At 31.5% G+C, this 9,747-nt stretch overlaps 1 long non-coding RNA gene across 1 annotated transcript in view; it reads left to right on the forward strand.

Moving 5' to 3' along the window:
* Positions 1 to 4,328, forward strand: part of LOC137614437 (uncharacterized) — a 450,523-nt gene extending 446,195 nt beyond the window's left edge. Inside the window, exon 4 of the long non-coding RNA XR_011039089.1 lies at positions 3,403 to 4,328. This is a non-coding gene — a long non-coding RNA (uncharacterized lncRNA). The remainder of the gene's footprint in view (positions 1 to 3,402) is intronic.
* Positions 4,329 to 9,747: the final 5,419 nt, after the last annotated feature.

The raw sequence follows: 9,747 nt of genomic DNA on the forward strand, positions 1-9,747 counted from the left end.
TGATACCTGTCATAAGGGGGAAAGGGGTCTCGTTTACAAGCATACATCTATGTTCGTTGATGGAGTTGGTATGTAACAAACTATTCTTGGCTCTCCCAGATATTCAGTCTGACCCGGAGGACTCATCACAAGGGATTCAGTCCATAAGACTGGGCTTTTGAGATTGATTTTTCTCGGGAGATTTGGTCTGCCTGTGAAAACTTGCATCGCGGGCAGTTCCCCTGGGAATGCCAGAGTCTATACCCTATATAAAGGTGTTTTTTTCTGTTTGATTATTGGTCTATGGCTGGACTTATGCACACCTACCTTTCTTACAAATGTGATTGAAGATACGTTTCAACCTTGTCTTTTGGTAGATGCTTACGACTGATAGCCTGCTAGACAGCGATTAGCATGGGTAGTTCACTTTGATACTGATCATCCTCTAAGAGATATCTCGTTACTCTGGTGTTTACCAGTCTCCCAGAACTGTTAACAATTACGTGCACTTTTCAACAAGAAGGAACTTCTGTTTGTTGCATAAAGTTTTTCTGAGACCACACATTTTTTACTTGATATTTTCACTTGTTTAAAAGAAATTATGGTCTGATTTTGATATGTTAAATGTCATGACTGTTTATTTGGCTGGTCTATGTAATACATTACTTATTTAGTTTACTGTAGTTACATATCCAGGCAACATCACATATATCAATTTTTTTTATATTACTGATCTGTTTGCATATATATATATATATATATATATATATATATATATATATATATATATATATATATATATATATATATAACTTATTTTCCAATCCTACTGATATCAATACAGAATTCTGTGAAAGATGAACTGCCAATTCAATTAAGAGAAACAATGCAAGTCCTGATCCTATGAAGATATTCTTATCAATAATTAGGCCATTAGAAAAGATAACTTAACCTAAGCCATGTTTGTCATTAGATTATTAGTGTATAATCCCCGAGGCCTGGATTCATAAAAACGAGCACTTGATTCTGTGAGCTTGCAATTGTGAGAAAGTCATGCCGACTCTTACTAAAGAACCGGTTATGTAAACGCACTATAATAGCCAAGACTATAATTTGCTAGTTTGTGCAAAATATGTTTAATTAAATTAGGCACCGATATGTCGGCCAAGGGAATAAGGCAGGATATGACAGCCAGTGATAAGAGAGGATTATATGATATGTGGGTAAGGTTGAATAGATTTTTCATTTATGGTAACATTGGTTAATCATTGGCAAAAGACATATTGTAGTTTTGTATTTAGTAATGTTAGACATAACTCCAAAAAGACCAGGTTGTTAGTTTTATAGTGTTGTTTGAAGTATACCCATTAGGTCAAAATAATAACCCTGATTAAACTCTTCAATTAATAAATTTATACTAGGTTAGTAAATCAGTGTGTGTGATAAGTTTTTCTGTAGTCCAATGCATGATAAAATGGTGAATCTGGATAGATCTTATGCTGGTTCATTGATTGAAGGATAAACAGAAAACCCACTTAGATAAATGAATTAATAAGGTAGAATAGTTTAGGAAAGATCCATACTACATATAACAACATATAATGAAGATTTAGTAAGACATTTTAATTACGAGAGTGGTACATTTCCATAATAAATTTAGAAAGTTGCAGGCCATTATTTCTGTTTTTTTTTTTTTTTAGGAGAGGGAAAACACCACTTTAATTATTAAGTTGCACAGGAGTATACTCTTGTGTACTAAGCATCATGCTATACCTAAAACTTTGTGTCATAAATTCTATTTTTGCTCAGAAAATATCCATATCTTGTTTATAGGTATCTATTGTTTGTGTGTGACCAGGTGTCCTCTGTGGTGTAAGGTAGAATATTTTATTCATGGAATTATGATTTATTAAGTAGTTCTTGAAAATTGTAGGATTAGGGGAGCTCCAGTTTGTCATTGAATTAGCAGAGGTCAGTCATTAGATTATTCTAGTGAAGTATTCCCTATTTGGGACTTAGGAGTAATACATTTTCACTTTGCAAGATATATTTTGACTGTAATATTTGATATAAATGTCATGAGCATGCCTAGTTTGTCATTATTTCTACTATTTCATATTTAATGAATTAGAATGTTCTATATTATAGTTATATCATTCATAATGTTTTAATAAAAATACAGTCTGGATATTAAAGTGCATAATAATATATGTGAATAAGGCTGATGTATTTATACAATTAACATTTTTTATTTTTTCAGACTAAACTCATCAAAAGAAAGGGAATTTATAGTCGGCTGCTCAAAACCAGAAATAAAACTGAAAATATGAAGAGTATTATGAGACATTTCTAATGACATCAAGATGAAGACCAGCAACGAATTATCTGGGATTTACAACAGGAAAAAATTCAAGAAGGTTTCTGAGGAAGACAAAATCGATTCATTTCTTATTTAAAAAGGAGCACAGAGTTGTTACGGGTAAAGAACCCACTCTTATTATCAAAATTTCTAAAGGTATAATATCCTTATCAGAGATAGCCTATTACAGTACTACAGATTCTTCGAAATGCCCAGTTGACTATATTTTTTAGGTGGTTGTGTTGCAATCGCCACAACATTTATATTCCATGAGTTTAGTAGCAATGAATAACTGAAGATAAGAAAGTAACAGTAAATAACTTTTATGATTTTTCACTACAATGATATTACCAAATTATTTCAAGTTAAAGTATTTATTCCTTAAGCCGGAAATTTAATTGTTAAAGCTATTTACTTTTATTCAGACTAGTAGTAAGTATTGCATTCGTTCTTAATCTTTACAAAGTCATTGCATATAAAACAAATGTTTGTTTGAGTTAAAAAAAAATGTTTAATACTATATTTTTCTAGTAAATCCCAAGCACTCAAAATTTTACTTGAAAATTAGGTCCAACTCACCATTTATGAGCTTGTTCAACTTCAAAATTAAAATTCCGATTGCAATTTTCTCATTAATAATAGATAAACAAGAACCATAATTGGTTCAGTTTTCTGAAACTAGTTGGCAAATATGAGTATATTGAATGATAAGGGATTCCTATTACCCTACCTCTTTAATTAATTAGCCTGTATTATTATAGATAATGTTAAATGGATTGTTTTATATGTATTATTGTAAATTATTTGGAAAAGGAGGAAACTGGACGTAAACAACCAATTAATTCAAGCGGGGCATGACTCGGATCCAGTGAAAAGTGTATTTTCGATGTTCAAACTTATTTAATTTTTTGTTTTACGGTCGATTCCTTCAATTTAAGAATTATTTAAAAGGTTATTTTATTTGCATAAATTTTGGAAGGGCAATATTTATATAAATTTTTTTTTAATGTGTATCATTCAAACAACGTAGTGACGAATCTTTAAATTGTGACTTTCATATGGAGGTTTTTAGATAAAAAAAGGTATTCCCAAGATTTTATGCAATAAAATTTCAATATCTATTCGAGATTAAATAAAAAAACCGTCAATATTAAAGTAAAAAAGATAGATGCATTTTCGAAAATTTCAAGTGTTGAGAAAACGGTCTTCAAATTTTTTTCTTTAGACTTACTGAAGTCTTTCATATGTATAAGTAAGGGCTTTTAGCAATAACTTTCTGCAACATCGGGAATCATAAGGGCGTAATCTTCATATTTCAGGGTTAATTACTAATTAATGGAGAGTGCCTTGTCTCAACTACTCTCAACAATTTACGCTGCACTTGTCAAATCTGGGCACATATCCAAAACGTAGCCAATGGGTTAAATGTCATCTGACGTCTTGTGTATATTTTAAGCAAATTTTACGTTCTTGACATATTTGATTATTGTTTCCGACACTTTATACATCTTTTATCATAATCATAACATAAAAATATAAGCAAGTCGTCAAAGAAATAACAATATTAGACCAAAAAAAAATTATATTCAAGTAGGCCCATGTAATAGAAAACGGGTAGTTGCTTTATTGGTTCGTAGAAAATGGTATTGTTACTTTGTATGGTTAACTCAAATACGGATTTTTTTTTTCCTTTTTGACGTATAGGTATATACGAATCTAGGTCAGAAAATGTTTCCGCATGGGACCAGACCCGATGGTGCGAATTTACATTCAAAGGCTATTCAGTAATACCAATGTTTTAATTTAGAAATCCATTTAAAACATGAATTATGGACGTTCTCCTATCCAAAATTGTAATAATCTGAATTTCCAAAATTCCATCTAGTTGGTTGGTCACGTTTCTTAACTAGCTGTTAAATGAAATGCCAGTTTCCTCCGAGCCAATTTATATATTTCTAGAACGTATCATTTTTAGAATTGTGTTAAGTACTGTAAACAAGTTATTTAAAAGTCCGACTGAAGGGTAATTAACCATCTATTTAGAGATTTATTCAAATTCATTCTACAAGCTGTGTATTAAAGCACATTAATTGGATGTGAATATAACCTCTTCATTATTTTAACAATATAAATATTCTCATCTTTGCCTATGTTCCTCTGAGACTATCATCTAATTATTACCAACTATCAGAATTTTCTAATACACAACTTCAAATATATGCTTACGTTCTTAAATAGTTTAATATTTTATGATAGAAGCTATTGGGCAAAAAAAGGTCTGGTCCACTGATTAACCACATTTTGAGGTGTAAGTTCAATATTTTTCTTGGTGGGGCTGGGTCAGAAGAATAGCTTATAATCTAACAATCAACATCTGTACGAATATTGGCGTTATACTACAGCTAAATATATATATAGTATTATATTAAATGATAATTTTGGTTTAATATTTCAGAATAACCGTCTTAATTCCTTCCCTTTTTTGCAATAATATATATCAGAATTTTGCTTAACTGAAATATCATATAAAGGCCCAGTACTAGCTTATTTTTCATATACAGTTAAACGAAGGGAGAACCAAGTATGCTCTGTAAAGATTGCTTTTTTCATTTATTGAATAGATTAACATATGGTGCAAACAATTAATCTGTTTATCTTGTGTGACGGGATGGAAGGAGTCATAAATAGAACAATTTTGAATATTTTCGAAGGGAATCACTGTATTTATGGTCTTAAATAGGATTGCTATGCATTTGAAGGCTATTATAACACTCTCTCTCTCTCTCTCTCTCTCTCTCTCTCTCTCTCTCTCTCTCTCTCCTTCCTTAGAATCAAGGTTATATTCATAAGAAAAAAAAGAGCAGTTTCAAAATAATTTTAGATTGTTTAGAATTTTTTTCCCCCAAGGTGTTTGCAAGTTTAATGTTAAAACTTTAGATTAATAATTTTACAAAAATTTCAAAATTTTAATCATTCTGGTCACCGGTTAGGTATAACATTCCAAAAGCTTGTTTGCAGTAGCATATCTTAGTCATATATGCTTTTCAATCCAGCTAAGTCATTTGTGTCTAAAAAGGTTAGAATGACAAAATTTCTATCAAAAGGATAAAATTTCGTCTACTGGTTTTAAGCTTTGCATATTCTTTATACAAAAGAAGAAAATAACAGCCTAGTTCTCTCTTCTAGATGATGGCCTATATAACTAATAACAGTTGTAGTTTACAGCATTTTGTAAAATATTTTATGAGGGGAATGCTTATTAAATTTTAGTTCCAGGGAAGCATTAGTTTTTCCATGATAGAATTCAGAGAATTTGCCTAAGCCATCAGTGAGGTAGTTTTAAATCAACATTCACGTAATATTCATTAATTGTATGTTCTAAGAATAGTTATAATGTAAAACTAAAAATTGTATCTGAAAGGCTTAAGGGAGTTGTTCTACTAAGAAAGGGTGAAGATTAATGGTTTGTATAGAGACTGCTGACATTTTGTTGTTGATACGTAGGCTAAAATTGAAGGGATTTAGTTAGGAAGGAATTACACGTAGGGCACTGCTTTAGAGGATAAAAGATATCAGGCCGGGACCAATTATTTAGGACATTGGGAAACTCAAAGAAAAATAATCTGATTTTTAAAGCCATTTATTGAACGCCTGCGAGATAAATTTCAAAGTAAAATCTGAAGGCTTTTTTTAAAGGTTAGCATTGTTAAGGTATTAATAATTAGAGAGATTAGAGGGTAACGCAGTGGTTGAAACTTTTATTGTAATAGAAATATATATTGTACATTTTATACCTATCAAAAGTGGTTTTATAGGAAAAATGCCTTGGAAATCTAATCAAAATAACTTCATATAAAAATAGTAAGTGAATTGAATTTGGTGGATATTGTTTTTTTTTTTTTTTCACATTTATGTAGCAAAGTTGATAACATATGCTTAAAACCAGTTGCTTTTTATATACAATAAAATACTGTTTTGTCATTTACGATTTTATTAGATTCAATTATTAATCATTAAAGCTTGAGATGCTTGTATAATTCATTAATGTACATTGGTTAGAATGTTTATTTCAAATGTATTGTTGTAATTAATAGGCACTTCTTGATAAGGTGTATTACATCTGAATAATTGGTATGATCGAAAATTCTCCAAGATACGAGAGCTATCATCCTGGTTGGTATTTTATGGGAAGAAAGTGACATAGCATTGCTAATATTATGGATTCATAAATAAGTAAAGGTAGATGGCCCAACATTATCACTTCATTGGTTAGAAATATGGGCAATACTGACTACTTTATTAATGTCCCAGGTTCATTATAGCAACAGAGCTGGAAGGAATTGTTCATGATATTGAATACAAGAAATAGCTAAAAGAATTGGTTTCTTCCTCTATAGTGGAAATGAGATATCTTCAGTGAGGTTATATCTTGATATCCCCCATAAGAAATGTTAGAAGCCTAAGATATTATTCATATCTCAAAACTGAAATAGTAAGGTAAGACTAATCTTATATGAGAGATTGACTGAACATTTGTTCAGTAAACTATTTTCAAAAAAATCGAATTTGAATTGCACAGGCTCAAGTTGATTGTGATAATGATACTAATGGCAGTGATAGAGAGACTGCATGCCGTTGTGGGTCAAATGTGGCATTTCTAGGAATAGTTTACTGAGCAGAAGTTTTCAGAGTCGAGCTCTTGTCATATAAGACTGGTCTTCCCTATCTTATTTCAATTTTGAAAATGAGAAAAATCTTAGGCTTTACCATTGATTATGGGGGATATTAAGAATTCATTTCCCCTGCTAAACCCTTGGATTGCTCAACCTAGACCTCTCATTTCCGATGTGGAGTGAGAAATTTATTCGAATTAGCTCTTTATAGATTTATTGTACTCAATATCATGAACAAATCCTTCCCAGCTGTGTCGCTGTAAAGAACCTGGGACATTGATATAGTAGTCAGTATTGTCCATACTAACTAATGAAGTAAAAATACTGGGCCATCTATTTTTACCTATGTAGTTGTATTAGTAATGTTATATCACTTCCTTGCCTTAAAATAACCACCAGGACCCTTGCTCCCGTATCTTGGATAGTTTTCTTTCATACCATTTATGTAATAGACCTTAACAAGAAGTGCCTGTTACTTGCAACAAAATGTTTGCAATAATTTTATCTTTAATATTGTTTTGTCGATATTTATGCTGTTTAATATTTTTACCATATTTTACCAGATAATTGTAACTTTGAGGAATCGGAAATAAAATGCATACAAGAGTTATTACACTTTTTAATTTAGTTCCTCTGTATATAAAGCTATACAAAAAGAAAACGATGAAAATTTTAAAGAAAATAATGACTTGGACTATTCTCCCTATATTAAGCCTCATATGGCAGAGTGTTCTCCTTAAACAGCCCCCTGCCCCTTCTAGCACCAGCAAATGCCTTATTCCCCACTAAAAACAGGCTAAAAGGCTTACGAAATAGTCCTTGCTCTTAACTAGTCACTTGTACGGTTGGACTGTCGTTGATCCCCCATTTACAGTTTGTTCACCCTACACTGGGGTATGAGAGCAGCAGTACCAGTGTCTTAGGAATATAAAGTACGAATTCAAGATAGCCGACTTTGTTTCGGTATTTCATTTTGGACCAAAGTCCACTTCTTACCAAGCTGTCTATTAAGTATGTTTTTCCTGACTAAAGTCATGATGATGACCTTGTTATTTCCATTAGTTAATATTACCTAAAAGCCTCTTATTCAATCTAGAAGATATTGAATTAAAATTTTAGGTATGAAAGTATATCTTATTTTTTTTTTTGCTAGCTTTAACTACAAACTTATGGAAGAAGAAATACATAAACATTTAACAAACACTTTTATTGTAGAAGATTGAATGCCAAAGATGACACAGGTTTCAGTATAATCCGTTTAGTTATATTATGGAAATACAAAATCTATGAAGTCAATGACATATATATCAAATTCATGAAACCCCATTTTCTGAAAGCTTTAAACGCCCAAGATTCAAAGAAAATTTAACGTTTGCCATGCATTAAGCTCACGAGTCGACAAAGAGAGGCTCTTAGGCGAGTCACCCTTCATCTTATATTGTGTGCTGAATGACAAACACCCGTTTTCTTTGTTTATCCACCAGTGTCCATTTTCTTTTATTGAACCTACAGCTGGATTTTAAAGCTCAGCATTTGAGGTTACATATTTCATGCTTGTGTAATTAAGTAGTGCTTTCTCTAATAGAGAAGTAAAATTATTAATAAAAAAAAAGGAGGAAAAGGAAAGCCCACCCAGGCCATCCCCTGTCCCACCTAGTAACCAGAGACTTAATGCAAAGTTTTTTTTCTGATGAAGCAATGTTACTAGGCCCTTGAATGCTTTCCTTTTCCTTCTTTTTTTCGTTTTTTTTTTTTTTTATTAATAATTTTACAAACAATGATTACAGGGTTGTAATTTAAAGACTCACGGAATAGTTTGAAGCTCTTCTGAAGTTAAATGGTAAAACATTTATAAAATTAATTACATCAATATAAGCTAGATTCCAGAGATTATCGAGTTACGTTATACACTTGGACCAAATCTCCTTCTAGAACAGAAAACAAATAGAATATCTCAAATAAGCAACAGAATCATTTCCAAGCCTTATTGTGCAATTTCAGAACGATCCATTACTACAGACACCTGAAGCACCCTGAAAAGCAGACAAGAATCACAATGCCAAGTTGCCTCCCTGTCTCGTCCCTTTTAATGCACATAATTGAGTCAGGTAAAAGAGAAGAGCCGTGCAAGACTACTGCCCTGACCATCCTTGCTACTCCTCCCAGCAGACAGTCAGATCGGACCGAAGTACGCATTCATCTTACACGTGGACACCTGAATCACTTTAGCTGTGTAATAAAGTTCTCAAATGCAAACCCTTGAATATAAGCAACGTTGGAAAGCGTGTTTAACCTGATACACTATATAAAGCTAACGAGACAGTTCTAAACAAATAATATAGATTCTATATAACCATGACTAAAAAATTAACACTAAAATGACTTTTCTTTTTACATTCTGATAAGACATCATTAAGAAATATATTTTAATTGATTATCTACCTACAGTTAGTAATTTATTGTTTTATTTCAAAGTTACTATAACTCCTAATAACAAACATAGGCCTACAACTAATACCCCCAAAATATACAGTACTCCTAGAAATATGATTATGCTAAATACGAATCTAGAATTAAATAAAATCAAACCCACTAGATACTATGCTTGGCTAATAATCTTTTAATTCACTATCTTCCGCTTATAATTCCTCACTACAGTATGTTATCCTCAGCATAGAAGTCTTTAATATGCTATCATTACCATATAACAATATATAATGCACTCTTTATATTATA

This window comes from Palaemon carinicauda, chromosome 20 (assembly GCF_036898095.1).
Source record: "Palaemon carinicauda isolate YSFRI2023 chromosome 20, ASM3689809v2, whole genome shotgun sequence".
NCBI classification, from domain to species: domain Eukaryota; kingdom Metazoa; phylum Arthropoda; class Malacostraca; order Decapoda; family Palaemonidae; genus Palaemon; species Palaemon carinicauda.